Here is a 20,022-nt window from a genome sequence, read left to right on the forward strand (position 1 = left end):
AGGCATGTGCCACCACGCCTGGCTAATTTATGTATTTTTTGTACAGATAGGGTCTTGCCATGTTGCCCAGATAGTCTTGAACTACTGGGCTCAAGTGATCCTCCCACCTCAGCCTCCCAGGCACGAACCTGGGAGGCCTGCCCTTCTTTTTTATGAGTGTGTAGCAGGCACTGGATTGGGGAATGAGCCAGCTCTAGGTGCCGGCCTTGTTTTAGCTCGGCCAGTTCCTTGAGAGTTGATTGGTTCAGGAGCTCTGGTCTAAGCCAATCAGCACACAGCAGCATCTTCTGAGGCTCTAGGTGGGCCTAGGTTGGACCCAGGAGGCCCTCTCTCCCCGTCCTGCTGGACTCAAGGAAGGAAGCAGGTGGCCTCTGCTGCTCCCTGAGGAATAAGCTCCCATTGAAGAAGGGACTCCAGAGGACTGCCCGCCTCTGGGCTTCCTGTTGTGTTGTGCTATGTGATATCTTTATTGCTCAAGCTAACTGGGGTCAAATTTCCTGTTACTTATGGCCAAAAGCATCCCCTCTGACTCAGCGTGCGGAAAAGGAAGCCATGCCATCCAACCAGACTCCCCCGAGTGGCCCTCAGGCTTTGAAGACCCCGGTCCCATCCTCTTTTTCTTTTCTCTTTACTTTTCTTTTTTTTTTCTTTTTTTTTTTTTTTTTGAGATGGGGTCTTGCTGTGTCACCCGGGCTGGAGTGCAGTGGTTCGATCTCAGCTCACTGCAACCTCCATCTCCCAGGTTCAAGCGATTCTCCTGCCTCAGCCTCCCGAGTAGCTGGGATTACAGGTGTGCGCCACCATGCCCGGCTAATTTTTTCTATTTTTAGTAGAAACGGGGTTTCACTGTGTTGGCCACGCTGGCCTCAAACTCCTGGCCTCAAGTGATCCAAACGCCTCGGCCTCCCAAAGTGCTGGGATTACAGGTGCGAGCCATCCGCCTGGCCCTCACTGCTAATTTACCACCAGCTGTGAGATTCTCCATTCTCTCAGCTCAGCGTTTCCGGCCCCATCTCTTTTTTTTTTTTTTTTTTTTTTTGAGAGGGAGTCTTGCTCTGTCGCCCAGGCTGGGGTGCAGTGGCCGGATCTCAGCTCACTGCAAGCTCCGCCTCCCAGGTTTATGCCATTCTCCTACCTCAGCCTCCCGAGTAGCTGGGACTACAGGCGCCCGCCAACCCGCCCAGCTAGTTTTTTTGCATTTTTTAGTAGAGACGGGGTTTCACCGTGTTAGCGAGGATGGTCTCGATCTCCTGACCTTGTGATCCGCCCGTCTCGGCCTCCCAAAGTGCTGGGATTACAGGCTTGAGCCACCGCGCCCGGCCCCGGCCCCATCTCTTGCACCTCAGCGGGGGAGCACAGTAGGGTCTGAGTCAGTTCCTACCGAGGAAAGGACCAAATGAGCAGAATCTCCTCCTTGTACCTGATGGGCAAAGGCGCAGATGGCACCTGCAAGAGCTGTGTCCTTAAGAGACACACAGGGGTCAGGTGCTTGGGGAAGAGCAGGAAAGGGCGCATCGGGCCATGCTGCCAGAGAACCTTTAGCAAAAGTTTGAGGCAATGGCAAAACCCTAACTCTACAAAAAATACAACCAGCTGGGCATGGTGGTGTGTGTCTGTAGTCCCATCTCCTCAGGAGGCTGAGGAGGGAGGATTGCTTGAGCCCAGGAAGTCGAGGCTGCAGTGAGCCATGATTGTACCACAGCACTCCAGCCTGGGTGACAGAGCTAGACCCTGAAGGCAATCCCTCATGCTGTTTCTGTTGATGTCCTGCAGCAACAAAAAATCCTGTCTCATTTTGGCCGGGTTAAAAACCACTTCCGCCGGGCGCGGTGGCTCAAAATTGGAGCCTGTTTCCATATAACAGACCTTTGGGCCACTCTGGGCTCTACTCCAGGCTGGAGTGCAGTGACTTGATCTCAGCTCACTGAGAGCACAGGGTGGGGTAGATTCGGGGACTCCCAAGCCCCCAGCCCAGGTATGTTTTGAGTCCTGTTTACCACAGCCATGGAAACAGAGTGAACAAGGGCTGCACTCCTAAGGTAAGTTCTGGAAGTGGGGAGGCTAGAGGCAGGCCAGGTAGGTGCCAGTGCACCTGCGAAGCCCTCAGAGACATCCCACACCTCAGCCCTGGGTGAAGCCCACCTGTCATTCCTTCTCATGCCTCTCCCTGGTTCCTTCCCAGCCCCAGAGCCCCTGTCATGACCCCTTCATCTCCTGTGAGGTCCTTGTCTAGCGTTCCTGACTGCACCCCTAGGGCTTAGCATGCACCTAGAACATAGTAGGTCTCAATAAATAAGTGCTGCATAGATTAGTAAGGTGCATGGGAGGCATCACTGAGGCTGTAGTTTTTTGTCTGTTTGTTTGAAACAGAGTCTTACTCTGTCATCCAGGCTGGAGTGCAGGGGCTTGATTTCAGCTCACTGCAACCTCCTCCCAGGCTCAAGCGATTCTCCTGCCTCAGCCTCCCAAGTAGCTGGGATTGCAGGTGTGCACCACCACGTGCCACTAATTTTTGTATTTTTAGTAGAGACGGAGTTTCACCATGTTGGCTAGGCTGGTCTTGAACTCCTGACCTCAAGGGATCCGCCTGCCTCAGCCTCCCAAAGTGCTGGGATTAGAGGTGTGAGCCACGCACAGCACCTGGCCTGTTTTCATTTTTTAGACACAGTTTCCCCCTGATGCCCAGGCTGGCGTGCAGTGATGAGATTTCAGCTCACTGCAACCTCGGCCTCCCAGGCTCAAGTGATTCTTACGCCTCAGCCTCCCGGAGTAGCTGGGATTACAGGTGCGCGTCACCACATCCAGCTAATTTTTGTATTTTAGTAGAGACGGCATTTTTGCCATGTTGGAAAGGCTTGTCTTGAACTCCTGGCCTCAAGTGATCTGCCTGCCTCGGCCTCCCAAAGTGCTGGGATTACAGGCGTGAGCCAACGCGCCCGGCCTGGGGCTGTTTTTTGTTTGTTTGTTTTTTGTAACCTTTCTCAACCACTGGTGTGTCTGAGTAACCACGAAAGGTTTGGATTCTCCCCAGGCAAATGCACCCCAAATGTGACATAGAATTTCAGGGACACCCCTTACCCGAGGTCATTCACAAAGCCCAGCTTCAGATTTGTTTGTCTGAGGGAAAGGAGGCTCCTGAGATCCGGGGGAGACGGTGGGTGTTACCAAGGGGGACATGGGGAGCCCAACCACCCCACAGCGGGCTGGCGAAGAGTGGGGTGGATGAACCCCTTTTCTTGTACTCTCTGCTGCAGAAGGAAAGGGGGCGAGTAGAAGGTGATCCGGGAGGAGCGGGAACACAGAAGGAAAAGAATCCGCCGCAGCGGAAGAGACAGGAATCGGAGGGCAGGGGCGCGGTGGGGAGGCTCGGCCCCGCGGAGGGCGCGGGTGGGGAGAGGGCCGGGCCGGGGCCGCCCAGGAGGGCCGAAGCCGCCAGTGCCGAGATGCCCGGGCCGCCGTCCAGTTTCGAGCGCCTGCCGCGTTCCTGGCAACCGCGCGCGGCTTCCCGGCGGAGGCGGGGCCCGTGGAGAGGTTACTCTGCACCAAGTGCCTGGGCGCAGCCGGCCCGGAGGGCAGCGATGTGGGGTTCGGGTGGGGGAAGATGGGGAGCCCTGGAGGGGGCGCGAGAGCGGGCGGCGAGCCGGGCGGGGAGAGAGTGGAAAGGCTTCGGCGGCGGCGCTGCCCGAGCCCTGGAAACATTCCTCCGAAGGGCGCCCCCGCCCGAGCTTCTGGGATCCGCGCGTGCCGGCCGGGGCTCTCTTGGGGGTCGCCTAGCTCGCTGTCCGCCCCGGAAGGCGAGTGAACCGTTCTCCCACAGCCTCCCCAAATCCCAGAGCCCGGTGCCTCCCGCAGGCCGTCTGCCTCTCCCCCGAGAACGCCCGGGTATGGACGGAGCCCGCCTGGAGCGGTCGCGTTGGCTCTGACATGGGCAGGAGGGCTGCCACTTGCGCCCACCCCCTCCTTCCCTAGAGGTCCGCCGGGACCGCCCAGCTCTCGTGGGATTGGGCTGGTGTCTCTTGCACCCAATCAGGCGGTGTGGGCACCGCACTGCGTCACTCCCCTGCTCCCGGACCATCTGCGGCTCCCTATTGCCGCCTCTACATTCCAGTTTACACCCTTGAGTCGGGCCCAGCACTGCAGGTAGGCTAGGTGTCCAACTATCCAGCACCGGGGGTCCTCCTATCTGGTTGGGCTGGAGGTTGAGGGGCTCTGGACCAGACACCGGCGTACCCCGTGAGCCTCCTTCTCCCATTTTTCTTTCTTTCTCTTTTTCTCTCTCCTTTCCTTCTGTTCCTCTGTGTCTCTCTGACAGCCTCTCTCTCACGCTCACACATTGTATTGCTTCTGTCAGTAGACTGTATACATTTGGTGCCACCTAGATACCAACCAGGTCCTGGGCCTTGCACAGGGCCCTGGACGGCACCTGGGCTGAGCCGGAAACAGCCCCTGCCCTCTGGGAACTCAGGCCCTGGCAGGCAGAGTGGAGGCTGCCCAGGGAGGAGGGTAAGAGCTGAGTTCTGGAGTCCAGTCAGTAGCTTTGGGTTTAAATTCCACCCTTCCACTTCCTGGCTGGGTGTGTCCTTGGGCAAGTTACACTTGGAACCTCAGCTTGCCCAGCTGTCAAATGGGGATAGAATAGCAGTCAGGATGACATCATGGGGCTTGGTTGGGAGGGTTTAAGGAGATAACACCAGTAGCTCTTGGCATACACAGTCCCTTTCAGTAAGCTTCCAGCATGGAAGGAAGCACCAAGACAGAGATTGGACAAGAACCGAGGGTCCATTTGGAGTCCTTAGAATCGATGCCTTTGAGCAGACAGACCCCCTAGCAGCCCTGCAGGCATCGTCAGAGAATAACCCGTTTTCTAATCCCCTCATGTCAGACCACCGTCATTCAAACGCAACCATGGGTGTGAGCCCCAGTCGGGAAAGTTTGCATCAAGGCTCTAAAAGAAGCCCGCAAATAACTGGAGCCCAGGGCATGAATAGAGAGGGAGCCTCAGCTGAGACGCCTGAGCTAACTGTCCAGGAGGCAGGGGGATTTGGGCCGGGCCTGGTGGGTGGACATGGCACTCCAGAAACAAACACAGAGGCAAAGGCAGAAGTCCAAAGCATGACTTCCACAAGGACACACACACACTCAGACCAACCAGGGTCAAGGCTCCAGTTCTCCTTTCACAGGTCCTGGTGGAGCCTGGCCGCTTGCCTCAGGAGACAGCAGCCCGGGAAGTCACCACCTTCCGGCGAGCTGGGACAGGGTTTCCTCTGAGCCCAGCAAAGCAACAGGCAGGACACGCTGCTGCCTCCTGGGAGAGTTGGCCTTGCAGAGCCTGGGAAGGGGCAGACGAGGGAGGGAGGCCTGTCACATGGGGCTCTTCCAGAGTTGAGTCAGGCCCTTGCAGATCTTAGAGCCCCCATGAGATCCTGGGCTTCTCAGAGAAAGGTTTGTAGCAAGTAGGGAGGGGACAGGGCAGCCAGGAACAGCCTGTGCTCACTGCCGCATGTGCGTCACTCCCTGGGACCTCAAGATCTGGTTCTGGCTCTGTCTCTGAGCCAGTGGCTCTCTCCAGGCCTTGAGCCCTGGAAGCCTCAGCCAATCACAAAGTGACAATTGGCACTGAGTTGGTACTTAGGGCCTGCCATGAGCTCAAAGGTATTGTCTCCCAGCAATCCTAGGGAGTTGGTACTCATTACATTCCTTTCTACGGATGGGATGAGGAGACTGAGAGGCAGGGCCTGAGCTGCTGACACGCAGTCAGTCACCGGTGAAGCTGGGACTCAAAGCCAGCCTTGCCAGACACCCAGGTCTGAGCTCTTAACTATGAGCTGCGAACCCCCTCCAAGGTGGACCCAAGAGACATGCAGCAAGGAGTGGGCGGTGGTGAGAAGCCCCTCCCGCTGCCAGGCTTCCTCCAGTAATGTGCCCATTATACAGAGGAGCTACCAGGGTCTAGCTTTGGTGACTTGCCCAAGGCCGCACTGCTCAATAATGGAGTCCATAAAAAAAATAAAATCTGAGCAGATTGGAGCTGCAAGGGGGCTCAGAGCTCTTCCAATCAAAGCTAATTTTCCGCTCAGGGAAACTGTGGTCCAAAAAAGGCCGAGGCCTCCTGGGACCGATTGGAGCTCTTTCTCTATCATCTTGGGCCACCCAACCCTCCCCAGTGGATTGATAGCCTGCTAACTAGTGAGTCCCACTGAGCGGAAATGGAAGGTGGACTGGGGAGAACAACTCAATAAAAGAGTGCAAGTTTTGGCCAGGCGTGGTGGCTCACACCTGTAAACCCAGCACTTTGGGAGGCCAAGGCAGGTGGATCAGCTGAGGTTAGGAGTTCAAGGAGTTCGAGACCAGCCTGGCCAACATGATGAAGCCTCATCTCTTTTTTTTTTTTTTTTTTTGAGGCGGAGTCTCGCTCTGTCACCCAGGCTGGAGTGCAGTGGCCGGATCTCAGCTCACTGCAAGCTCCGCCTCCCGGGTTCCCGCCATTCTCCTGCCTCAGCCTCCCACGTAGCTGGGACTACAGGCGCCGCCACCACACCCGGCTAATTTTTTGTATTTTTAGTAGAGACGGGGTTTCACTGTGTTAGCCAGGATGGTCTCGATCTCCTGACCTCGTGATCCACCCGTCTCGGCCTCCCAAAGTACTGGGATTACAGGCTTGAGCCACCGCGCCCGGCTGAAGCCCCATCTCTACTAAAAATATACACACACAAAAATTAACCAGGCGTAGTGGTGTGCACCTGTAATCTCAGCTACTTGGGAGGCTGAGGCAGGAGAATCGCTTGAACCCAGAGGTTGCAGTGAGTTGAGATTGTGCCATTGCACTCCAGCCTGGGCAACAAAAATGAAACTCCATCTCAGAAATATAGTCCAAGTTTCATCCAGGGGCCGACGAAAGAACTCCCTGAGCCCTGGTGGATTTCGCCAGGGTAGGAGAGGGAGAGTGCAGCCCATGGGGGCAGGTCACAGCCTACACTCTTCCTTCAGCGTCCTCCCAGCTCCCAGAGCTGCTTTGCCTTCCCTGGCCCTGTGGAGGCGAGGGTGAGGGCGGAGCAGGGAGAGTGGAAGGGTCCTGGGGCCCTTCCGGGAGAGGGGATTTCTGTTGCTGTCCCAGCTCACGGGGTGTCGTTCGATAACCAGGAGAAAAGACTTTTCCTTTACCCCTCTTTCCTTCCTTCTCTCCATTCGTCTCCTTCTGCTCCAATAACCAGAAGTGCGAGGCGGAAGCCCTGAAGCTTCTTGGTTTTGCATCTGCAGAATGGAGATGCTGCCCCGCTCCACATCCCTCAGTCTAGGGTGCTGGGAGCCCAGCAGTCTGTGATCCCACCATGGACAGGCTGGGAGCCCAGCGCTCTGATAAAGTGAGGCTAACATTTTGTGTATTCATCCTACTGAGAGTTGAGGCCCCTTGTTGGTGCCAGGCCAGCCCTACAGTAGGGGCTGGGGTGTAGCCGTGAATGAAGGAGACCCACACCTGTCCCCGTGGAGTGCCTGGTGAGAAGGTCTAGTTCTCAGCCTGAGAGTCAAATGTTGTCAGTCTACAAGAGCCTTATTCACATCACGTGGCTCTGTCAGACCCGTGATGTTTCTGGAAGCAAGAAGGAGCAAAGAAGGAGTGGAGAAAGGTGGGGGTCACACAAGGGCACTAATTTTAATGTTCACTTCCAGCGAATTTAATCTTCTGGGATCTAGCACACCTATGACTTTGAGTACCTTAAAATGCCACTGCTAATAGACTCATAGCACTTGTGTCTTTCAGGGGACCGTTCACTCAAGCATCACAAATGCTCCGTGAACATTCATTAATTAGGACCCAATTAAATAGTTATCATTGGCTGAAAATACATTTATTGCAACGCATTTGACTAGCTACTGGTTTCCCGACTGGGCCTCCACCTGTGTGGTTGTGCTTGAATGATGGTGGCCTGACAGGAGGGGGTTAGAGCATCGGGTTATCCTCTGACAATGCCTGCAGGGCTGCTGGGGAGTCTACCTGCTCAAGGGCATCAATTCTAAAGACTTTGAATGAACCCTCGTTTCTTATCCAGTCTCTGTCTTGGTGCTTTCTTCCATGCTGGGAGCTTACTACAAGGGACCATGTATGCCAGAGTCTTCCAGAAGAAAAATTCAAGGTCGAGCAATAACCTGGTTGCTCACGCCTGAAGTGTGGGTCCTTCCCTTTCCCTTTTTTTTTTTTTTTTTTTTTGAGATGGAGTCTCGCTCTCTCACCCAGGCTGGAGTGCGGTGGCACGATCTCGGCTCACTACAACCTCCGCCTCCCGGGTTCAAGCGATTCTCCTGCCTCAACCTCCCGAGTAGCTGGAACTACAGGCACACGCCACCACGCCCGGCTACTTTTTGTATTTTTAGTAGAGATGGGGTTTCACCATATTGGTCAGGCTGGTCTTGAACTCCTGACCTTGAGTGATCTGCCAGCCTCGGCCTCCCAAAGTGCTGGCATTACAGGCATGAGCCACCACGCCTGGCCAAGGGGTGATTTTTTAAAATACCGATTTCTTTTCTTTAATGGCCATTGATTTATTTAGGGTTTCTCTTGTTTTTGAATAAACTTTGATCATTTATACTTTCCTGTAAATTCTCTATTTCATTTATGATTCTTAAAACTTCCACTCTATCTGTAGTTTCATACTTTTTAAAAATTCCTAACATTTGTGTCTTTACTCTTCCTTGATTAATCTTGCTAGATGTTCTTCTATTTTATTTGTCATTTCAAAGAACCAGCTTTGGGCTTTATTGAACATTTTGTAATTGATTTCCTTTTCATTGATGCTGTTATCTTTATTGTTTATTTCCTTCCACTGTTGTTTCCTTTTTTTTGTTTTTGAAGCTTCTTCAGTTAGTTGAAAGCTTTACACATGTATGGTTTCAATCATTCTTGTTTTAAAGTAAATGCACTTAAGATTATATATTTCTCCATAAATGTCCTTTTAGTTGCATTCTGCAAATTTTGTTTTGTATTGAGCAAATATTTCATATTGAGCAAATATTTCATAATTCCCGCTGGGATTTCTGTTGTCTTTGAGTGGGCTCAGTGAATAACCTCCCCTTTCCTTCCTGGATTCTGAACTAACTGAGAGATAGGACAAGAGTCAGCAGAGGAGGGCAGTTTTTTTGGGGGGTTGGGCGTTAAAACATTTTTTTTTTTTTTGTAGAGATGGGGGTCTTGCTTTGTTGCCCAGGTTGGTCTCGAACTCCTGGCTTCAAGGGGTCCTCCTGCCTTGGCCTCCCAGAGTGCTGGGATTACAGATGTGAGCCATCACACCCGGCCTTAAAAAAATCATTTTTTAAAAAAACTGATAGAAATAAGATTGGAGGATGAGGGTAGGTAAAACAGCCAAATGGGCTTCTGAAAAGGGGGATTTGGCCGCCTTAACCGCTGGTCACTGTGATGCTGGAGGTGGCAGGTGCAGGAGCAGAGAATGACGACTGCCTGTGGGCAGCTCATTGACTCCCAGGAAGAGAAAGGGAGTGGGTGAGTCAAGTGGGCCCATTTTATGGTTCTCACATTCACCAATCAGGTAAGTCACTCTTTCTCCAGGCCTGAGGGTGGAAAGGAGAAGGGAGAGGCTGGGCGTGTCACACAGATTTAGCTCCCGCTACATGGAAGGAAGTGTCAGGATTAGGAAATAAACGTTCCTACAACAATTTCCTCTTGAACCTATGAAATAGAAGTGTGCTTCTTAGTTTTCAAAGACAGAGTTGTTGGCTGGGTGTGGTGGTGCGTGCCTGTGATCCCAGCACTTTAGGAGACTGACAGGTAAGGATTGCTTGAGCCCAGGAGTTCCAGACCAGCCTGGGCAACAACGGGAGACCCCATCTCTATAAAAAAAAAAATTAAAAATTAGCCAGGTGTGGTGGCACACACCTGTAGTCCCAGCTACTCAAGAGGCTGAGGTGGGAGGATTGCTTGAGTCTGGGAGGTTGAGAGGCTGCACTGAGCCGTGATCATGCCACTGCACTCCTGCCTGGGCTACAAAGCAAGACCCTGTCTCAAAAAACCAAAAAAGAAGATATAGTTATTTTAAGTTGCCTTTAAAAAAATATATGTATGGATCAATTTCTAGATTCTTTGCTCCATTGATCTATTTCTTTGTCCTGAGGCCAACATCCCATTGTCCTGATTACTGTAGCATTATAGTAACCCTGGAAATATCGTAAATCTTGAAAAATAACCCTTGTTACTTTTGTCTGAAATTTTAATTCCACCTTTTTGTTTTTAAGAAGTAGATAATGTATAAATTTACTGCCTATCTTCTGAATGTGATTTGACATATATTAGTATATCAATCTAAATCTTTTTTTTTTTTTTTTTGTGACGGAGTTTCGCTCTTGTTGCCCAGGCTAGAGTGCAATGGCGCGATCTCAGCCTCTGCCTTCCAGGTTCAAGCAATTCTCCTGCCTCAGCCTCCCCAGTAGCTGGAACTACAGGCACCTGCCACCACGCCTGGCTAATTTTTTGTATTTTTAGTAGAGACGGGATTTCACTATGTTAGCCAGGCTGGTCTCAAACTCCTGACCTCATGATCCACCTGCCTCGGCCTCCCAAAGCGTTGAGATTACAGACGTGAGCCACCACGCCCGGCCCTCAATCTAATTCTTAACATTGTCACTTGTGTGATCTTCCATCTTTGTGAAAGTCTTAGTCTTTTCTTATATTTTAGATGGAACTTCTTGATTTTAAAGGGAAATTTCACTCTTTTGCAGACACTTGACACTGAATGAGTGTCATTTGGCAAACTGCACAAGTGATCATTCAATACATATCCCTACTCCAGGCTTTCTTGCCTAGATACATTTCCTTCTTGATTTAATTATATTATTTAATGTCAAAAATTTCGTTAGGATTATATAGTTTTTACAGACAATAGTTGTGGCAGAGTTGCTGGTTGTCTCCCAATATCCACTCTTCCTGTCTTGCAAGGTAATAGAATTTTTTATCTGGACATGTGGTAGACCCGATAAGAACTATATTTCCCAGCCTTCTTTGGAGCTAGCTATGGATTATGGGATGTAAGTAGGAGTGGTACAGTGTGTGTGACTTACAGATCCTACTCTTGAAAGGAAACAGCACGCCCTGCCCTTGCCCCATTTCTGCTGATGGGAAGGAGGGTGCAGTGGTGAGCCATCTTGAACAACGGGGCTCAGAGCAACACTACAGGGATCAAGAAGCAAGAAAACATAAGGGGCCATGTGCGGTGGCTCATGCCTATAATTCCAGCCCTTTGGGAGGATGAGGCGATTGGATCACTTGAGGTCAGGAGTTCGAGACCAGCCCGGCCAACATGGTGAAACCCCGTCTCTACTAAAAACACAAAAATTGGCCGGGGATGGTGATGTGCACCTGTAATCTTAGCTACTTGAGAGGCTGAGGCAGGAGAATCACTTGAACCCAGCGGCGGAGGTTGCAGTGAACTGAGATCGTGCCACTGCACTCCAGCCTGGGCAACAAGAGCTAACATCTGCCTCAAAAAAAAAAAAAAAAAAAAAGGCCCCAGGCTGGGTGCAGTGGCTCATGCCTGTAATCCCAGCACTTTGGGAGGCCAAGGCAGGTCGATCACAAGGTCAGGAGTTCGAGACCAGCCTGGCCAGCATGGTGAAACCCCGTTTATACTAAAAATACAAAAATTAGCTGGTGTACTGGTAGGCACCTGTAATCCAAGATACTCAGGAGGCTGAGGCAGGCGAATCACTTGAACCCGGGAGGCGGAGGTTGCAGTGAGCCAAGATCATGCCACTGCACTCCAGCCTGGGTGACAGAGCGAGACTCCGTCTCAAAAAAAAAAAAAAAAAAAAAAAAAAAAAGGAAGGAAGGAAGGAAAGGAAGAAAGAAAGAAAAGGAAACATAAGGAACCTGAGTCTCCAGCAACTCGGAGCTGCTTTGTGACTATTTATGCCCAGACTGTTACTTAGGGAGAAATACAATTCTATCTTTGTGAGCTGCTAGTATTTCGGATCTCTGTCAGAGCAGCTGAACTTCTATCCTAGTATAATAACTAGATTTACCAATATCATTTACTAAATTATTTGTTCACTACCGCTCTTTGATACTCCTTCCCTTTTAATTTATATTTCTTCTTGGCAGAGAATCTCTCTTAAGAGTTTTTGCAGCAAAAGTTTGGGGGTGAAAAATCTCGAGATTTGTATTTTTGAAAATGCTTTCCTCTCCAAGTGGATAGTGTCAGAATAAAGAAGAAGAAGAAAACATTGGGCCAGGTGCGGTGGCTCACTCCTGTAATCCCAGCACTTTGGGAGGCCAAGGTGGGTGGATTATGAGGTCAGGAGTATGAGACCAGCCTGACCAACATGGTGAAACTCCATCTCTATTAAAAATACAAAAATTAGCCGGGTGTGGTGGCAGGTACCTGTAATCCCAGCTACTCAGGAGGCTGAGGCAGGAGAATCATTTGAACCTGCGAGGCAGAGGGTTGCAGTGAGCTGAGATGGCGCTACTACGCTCCAGCCTGGACAACAAAGCGAGAGTCCGTCTCAAAAAAAAAAAAAAAAGAAGAAGGAGAAGGAGAAGAAAACATTTTCCTTTCCTTTTGCTCTTACTCCTTTTTTGTTTTTTGGGTTTTTTTTGTTTGTTTGTTTGTTTGCTCTGTCACTCGGGCTGGACTGCAATGGCATAATCACGATCACTGCAGCCTTGATCTCTCTGCCTGAAGTGATTGTCTCACCTCAGCCTCCCAAGTAGCTGACATTATAGGCATGTGCCACCTCACCCAGTTAATTTTTAAATTTTTTGTAGAAACAGGATCTCACTAAGTTACCAGGGCTAGTCTCAACTCCTAGGCTCAAGCAATCCTTCCACCTTGGCCTCCCAAACTGCTGGGATTACAGGTGTGAGCCTCCGCACCCAGCCTGCTCACACTCTTTTTTTTTTTTTTTTTTGAGGCAGAGTCTCGCTCTGTCGCCCAGGCTGGAGTGCAGCAGCGCAACCTCGGCTCACTGCAAGCTCCGCCTCCCGGGTTCACGCCATTCTCCTGCCTCAGCCTCCCGAGTAGCTGGGACTACAGGCGCCCGCCACCTCGCCTGGCTAGTTTTTTGTATTTTTTAGTAGAGACGGGGTTTCACCGTGTTAGCCAGGATGGTCTTGATCTCCTGACCTCGTGATCTGCCTGCCTCGGCCTCCCAAAGTGCTGGGATTACAGGCGTGAGCCACTGTGCCCGGCTCACACTCTTTACTGATAGTTTAGCTAGGTATGTTATTCTGAGTTGGTAGTTAATTTTCCTCAGCGCCCTAAAGGTGTAATTCCATTGTTTTCTTGCTCCTTTTGTGGCTCAGGAGAATTCTGCTATTGGTTTATTTGTCATTTCTTTGTAGGTAATTGTTTTTCTCCCTCAGAGTTGCTTTTAAGATTTTATCCTTATTTTTGGCATTCTGAATTGCAGTATATCTAGGCGAAATGTGTATTTTTACTTATTTAGCCTGTCTTTCGTTGGGCTTCTTTATTCTGAGAACTCACGTCTCTTTATTCTGAGAACTTACTCACTTTTTGAGAATACTCAGCTTTTATGTTCAATATGCCTCTCTTGGCATTCCCTCTATATGGTACTTTTGGAAATTCCCATCGTATGGATGTCTGACCTTCTAATATTATCCTCTATTTCCTCCTAATTTCTCTTTGATATTTTTCCATCACTTTTGCTGTATTGCCTTCTATGTGAATTCTTCAGTGTTAGCTTTCTATTATCCACTTCTCTCTTTGTGACTAGTCAAGAGTTTATTCCATCTCTTGAGCTTTTGTTTATTTATTTATTTATTGATACAAGGTCTTGTTGTGTTGCCAGGCTGGAGTGCAGTGGTGCAATCATGGCTCACTGAACCCTCAACCTCCTAGAATCAAGCAATCCTCTCACCTCAGCCTCCTGAGTAGCCCAGTTAATTGAAAAAAAATTTTGTCCAAAAAGAAAAAGAAAATAAAAAAAAGCCCGGCATGGTGGTGCTGCCTGTAATCCCAGCACTATGGGAGGCTGAGGCAGGTAGAACACTTGAGGCCAGGAGTTCGAGACCAGCCTGGCCAACATGGTGAAACCCTATCTCTACTAAAAATACAAAAAGTAGCTGGGCATGGTGGTGCATGCCTTGCATCTCAGCTACTTAGGAGGCTGAGGCATGAGAATTGCTTGAACCTGGGAGGTAGAGGTTGCAGTGAGCCACGATTGCACCACTGCAATTCAGCTGGGGCGATAGAGTGAGACTGTCTGTCTAAAAAAAAAAATTAATTTTTTTGTAGAGACATGTCTCACTATGTTGCCCAGACTGGTCTCGAACTCTTGAGCTCAAGTGATCCTCCTGCCTCAGTCTACTAAAGTGCTGGGTATTACATGTGTAAACCACTGTGCCTGGTGCCTTCAGCTTTTATATCAGTGTCCTTCTAGCCTTAGCATTTGATCTATGGCTTGTGAAATTTTGTCTTCAGTGAGTGAGGCTTTTAGGATGTATATACACTGAATAGGGTGGTCCATGAAAGTGTGAACAGGAGTGGGAGAATATGGGTCGTTTTTATTCTCTTCTACACCTTTTAGTATTTATCAAGTATTTTTGAATGATATCTATATAAAAGAAGCCAAAGCTGTTTGCTTAAACATTTTATTTTTTATTTATTTATGTTTTTAGGACGGAGTTTCACTCTTGTTGCCCAAGCTGGAGTGCAATGGCACGATCTCGGCTCACCGCAACCTCTGCCTCCTGGGTTCAAGTGATTCTCCTGCCTGAGCCTCCTGAGTAGCTGGGATTACAGGCATGCGCCACTATGCCCGGCTAATTTTGTGTTTTTAATAGAGATGGGGTTTCTCCATGTTGGTCAGGCTGGTCTCAAACTCCTGACCTTGTGATCTGCCTGCCTCAGCCTCCCAAAGTGCCAGGATTATAGGTGTGAGCCACTGTGCCCAGCCAAGCAAACATTTTATTAATGAATAATAATATACAGAAAATGGCAGAAATCTTAAATGTTCAGTTTGATAAATTTTTACAAAGTGAACACACCTATGTAATTACCATCAAGATTAGAGCATGGTCAGCATCCTAGAAGCATTCCTCATCCCTTCCAAGTCATTAACTCCTCAGAAGATTACCATTGATTCAACTTTTATCATCATAGATAAGTTTTGGAATTTTTATAAATGAAATCATTCGGTATACTCATTTGTATTTGACTTATCTTATTCGTTATATGTTTGTGAAGTGCAACTGTGTAACAATAGTTCAATCATTCTCTTTTTACATTTTTTAATTTTTTTTTTTTTTTTTTTTGAGACAGGGTCGCTTAGGTTGGAGTACAGTGGCACAGTCTCAGCTCACTGCAATCTCCGTCTCCTGGGCTCCAGCAATCCTCCCACCTCAGCCTCTTGAGTACCTGAAACTATAGACGTACGCCACCACACTCAGATAATTTTTTGTAGTTTTGGTACAGGCAGGGTTTCACTATGTTGCCCAGGCTGGCCTCGAACTCCTGGGCTTGAGCAATTCGTCTACCTTGACCTCCCAAAGTGCTGGAATTCCAGGCATGAGCCACTGCGCCTGGCCTAATTTTTAATTTGTGTGGGTACATAATAGGTGTATATATTTATGGGGTACATGTGATATTCTGAAGTACAATTGTTCTTTTTTTTGAGACGGAGTCTTGCTCTGTTGCCCAGGCTGGAGTGAAGTGGCACAATCTTGGCTCACTGCAGCCTCCACCTCCTGGGTTCCAGCAATTCTCCTGCCTCAGCCTCCCAGGTAGCTGGGATTACAGGCATGCACCACCATGCCCAGCTAATTTTTATACTTTTTTTTTTTTTGAGGCAGAGTCTCACTCTGTTGCCCAGACTGGAGTGCAGTGGCACGGTCTCAGCTCACTGCAACCTCCACCTACCGGGTTCGAGAGATTCTCCTGCCTCAGCCTCTCTAGTAGCTGTGATTACAGGCACCTGCCAGCACGCCCAGCTAATTTTTTGTAGTTTTAGTAGAGACGGGGTTTCACCATGTTGGCCAGGCTCGTCTCAATCTCCAGATGTTGTGATGTAATCCCAAAGTGCTGGGATTACAGGTGTGAGCCACTGCACCTGGCTTTTTTTTTTTTTTTTTTTTTTTTGAGACGCGGTCTCGCTCTGTCACCAGGCTGGAGTGCAGTGGTGTGATCTCTACTCACTGCAACCTCCAACTCCCTGGTTCAAGCAATTCTCCTGCCTCAGCCTCCCGAGTAGCTGGGTCTACAGGCATGTGCCACCACGCTCAGCTAAGTTTTGTATTTTTAGTAGAGACGGGGTTTCACCATGTTGGCCAGGATGGTCTCGATCCCCTGACCTCATGATCCGCCCACCTCAGCCTCCAGAAGTGCTGGGATTACAGGTGTGAGCCACCACCACGCCTGGCCCTCTGTTATGTTCTTCTCTTATTAATCTGTTTTCTTTTCTTTTCTTTCTTTCTTTTTTTTTTTTTTTTTTTTGAGATGGAGTCTCACTCTGTCACCCAGGCTGGAGTGCAGTGGCAAGATCTCGGCTCACTGCAACCTCTGCCTCCTGGGTTCAAGCGATTCTCCTGCCTGGGAGGTTGCAGTAAGCTGAGATCACACCACTGCACTCCTACCTGGGTGACAGAGCGAGACTCTGTCTCCAAAATAAATAAATAAATAAATAAACAAATATCACTTGGCCACATTTGTGTGGTTCCATTTATGAATTCTCTGCTCCATTGACCTGTATGTCTGTCCCTTTACCATTCCCACACTGTCTGCTTACTGTGGCTTTATATTAATACTAAGTCTTGAAATCAGATGATGTCGGTCTCCTAACTTTGTTCTTTTTAAAAATTCTTTTTGTCCAATTCCTTTTCTCTTTTGTATAACTTTTAGAATTAGCTTGTTGACTTCTACTAAAAATTATCCTTAGATTTTCTTTGGGATTGGATTGAATCTGTAGATCAACTTGACCACAATTGACAGCTTAACAATATTGAGTCTTCTAATCCATGAACATGGTATATGTCTCCATTTATTTAGTTATTCTTTGATTTATTTCATTAATGTTCCGTAGCCTTCAGAATACAGATTTATACTCAAGTATTTATTTTTTTAGCACTATCTCTTAGTTTTCATTTCTAGTCGTTGATTGGGAGTATATAGGAATATAGTATTTATTTTTTATATTTGTGTATTGATTTACATTCTGTGACTTTGCTAAACTTTTTAGTTCTATGGGATTTTTAAACTTATACAGTCTTTTTTTTTTTTTTGAGACAGAGTCTCACTATATCACCCAGACTGGAGTGCAGCGGCGTGCTCCCAGTTCACTGTAATCTCCACCTCCCGGGTTCAAGTGATTCTCGTGCATCAGCCTCCCAAGTAACTGGGACTGCAGGCATGTGCCACCACACCTGGCTGATTTTTGTATTTTTAATAGAGATAGGGTTTCACCATGTTGACCAGTCTGGTCTTGAACTCCTAAGCTCAAGTGATCTGCTCGCCTCAGCTTCCCAAAGTGTTGGGATTACAGGCTTGAGCCACCTCACCCAACCAACGTATACAGTCTTGTTGTGTGTAAAGAGAGGCAGATTTCTGTCTTTCTTAACAAGTTGTATGTCTTTTCTCCTTGCCTTATTGCGTTGGCTAGGAATTCCTTTATGGTGTTGACTAGCAGTAGCAACAGAAAACGTCCTTGCCTTGTTCCTCATTTTAAGGGAGAAAGCATTCAGTCTTTCACTATTAAGTCTGATCTCTAACCAAAGGTTGCTTTGTAGGGCTACTGTCGAGGGCTTGAGAATTGAGGTAAAAGTGAAGGGCTAGTAATGGGGTAGGGAGCGCAACCACAGGAAAGCTAGAAGAAAGCTTGAAAAAAGGGAGAGCCCATATGAAAGTATATTATTGATCTGGCCACTGCTTGATGTTCATCACAATTGATTTCTTGGTCTTGCGGAACCATCTGGCACATGCATGGGCATTGAGTGGATCCCATAGCATTCCGAGCACAAGCAAGCATGGAGCAGCCGTGGGGGCTGGAGGTGAGAATGCTGTCGGGTTGTGCCTGCACGGAGCTCTGCCCATGTGGAACTGGTTGGGACAGAACAAGTAGCCAAGACCCTTATAAACTGATGGAGCTGAGAGAATTCAAGATGGCACATATGATTATATGGGAAACTTATTATCCAAATTTAAATCTTTCTCAACTGCTTTTCAGTTTTCATTTGTATACATGTATGCAGTTTAAAGCATCAAGTAGGTCCACAAAGTTTATTATGAGAAACTACAGTCTCCTATCTCCCATCCCTGAATTCCTCAGTTTTTTGCTCCTAGATGCAAACTCTTTGAACTCTTTTAGCTGTTGCTTCAAAAATTTACCTCTATATCACTAAATAACTGTGTGTGTGTGTGTGCGCGCGCGTGTGTGTGTGCTTAGTCTTAAGCATTGGGTATCAACTTTCCACAAAAGAAAAAAAAACTGTGCCGGGCGCAGTGGCTCACGCCTGTAATCCCAGCACTTTTGGAGGCTGAGGCGGGCAGATCACCTGAGGTCGGGAGTTCGAGACCAGCCTGAACAACATGGAGAAACCCCATCTCTACTAAAAATACAAAAATTGGCCAGGCATGGTGGCGCATGCCTGTAATCCCAGCTACTCAGGAGTCTGAGGCAGGAGAATCGCTTGAACCCGGGAGGTGGAGGTTGTGGTGAGCCGAGATTGTGCCATTGCACTCCAGCCTAGGCAACAAGAGTGAAACCCCGTCTCAAAAACAAACAAACAAACAAACAAATAAATGAATAAATAAATAAACTGTCTGACTTTCACCGGCACCACTACTCCCTCTACCCTCACCCTACTTCCTGTTTCATCATTCTTCCAGCATACTTCAATCATAATTTGGGCTAACTCGATATTGAAAGTTTACAACATTGTGATTTTATAAATCCTCTTCATCTCCTGTGCTAAGTAAAACACTACAGTTATTTTTTTTTTCTTCCATAGTCTTTTGTTTTCCTTGTAATAATATTGTCTTATTTTTATTTATTTGACTTCTTGGTTTTCTGTCTCATTTCATCCCAAACTCTTATTCAGCAGCACAAACTGCTTCTTGGTACATCCAAGCACATCAGTTAATCTTTCAGTTGCATCTTCTTGGAAACTTTTTTTTGCAGATCCTTCTGGTTTGTTTCAATCTCTCTGGCTGCTTTCTAGGCCTGCTGAGATCTCCTTTCACCGCCATCTTGGGAATTCTCACTGTCTCTCTTCTGCCTTTGTTTCCCACTTTCACCTCTTTCTTGGTTTATTCTCTTGTTTTGGTGTAGCTTGTCCTCTAGTAAATTCTCGAGAAAGCATGCATGGGAGCTGAACTTTTTCTGTGTTCATTTCTGAAAATGGCTTTATTCTATTCTCACAACTGATTGATAATGTGGTTGGATATAGAATTCTATATTTTGAAATATTTTTTCCTTGGGATTTTGAAGGCATTTGCTCCATTGTGGTTTAGCTTCAGGAGTGCCATTGAAAAGTCTGATGTCATTCTGATCATTTGTGCTTTATCTATAACCTGTTTTTTCCTATATGAAATCTTGTATGACTTTTCATTTGTTCCCAATGATCTGAAATTTCCATTAGTGTATTTTCTAAAAATAGTACATTAGGCCGGGTGTTACGGCTCAAGCATGTAATCCCAGCACTTTGAGAGGCCAAGGTTGGGTGGATCACCTGAGGTCAGGAGTTCAAGACCAGCCTGGCCAACATGGTGAAACCCCGTCTCTACTAAAAATACAAAAATTAGCTGGGTGTGGTGGCTCACGCCTGTAATCCCAGCTACTTGGGAGGCTGAAGTGGGAGGATCACTTGAACCCAGGAGGCAGAGTTTACGGTGAGCCGAGGTCGTTCCACTGCACTCCAGCCTGGGCAACAGTGAGAATCTGTCTCAAAAAAAAAAAAAAAAAAAAAAAAGAAGGTACATTAATGTGTTTTAGTGGGCAAATATCTTCATCCACTTTGTTAGATACTTGTTACACATTTTCAATCTGGAAACTCATATCTTTTTGTTT

At 48.1% G+C, this 20,022-nt stretch overlaps 1 long non-coding RNA gene across 5 annotated transcripts in view; it reads left to right on the plus strand.

Annotated features, from left to right (window-relative positions):
• The window catches only part of LOC123569190 (uncharacterized), a 101,245-nt gene that overhangs the window by 10,898 nt on the left and 70,325 nt on the right, over positions 1-20,022 (plus strand). For 4 of the 5 annotated variants that reach the window (XR_012424275.1, XR_012424272.1, XR_012424274.1 and 1 more), the window contains exon 1: positions 4,045-4,140. The exons of the other annotated variant lie outside the window; for it this stretch is intronic. This is a non-coding gene — a long non-coding RNA (uncharacterized lncRNA). Of the gene's footprint in view, positions 1-4,044; positions 4,141-20,022 lie in introns of those variants that run through there. 5 annotated transcript variants of the gene reach the window in all.

This window comes from Macaca fascicularis, chromosome 15 (genome assembly GCF_037993035.2).
Source record: "Macaca fascicularis isolate 582-1 chromosome 15, T2T-MFA8v1.1".
In the NCBI taxonomy this organism is placed as follows: Eukaryota; Metazoa; Chordata; class Mammalia; order Primates; family Cercopithecidae; genus Macaca; species Macaca fascicularis.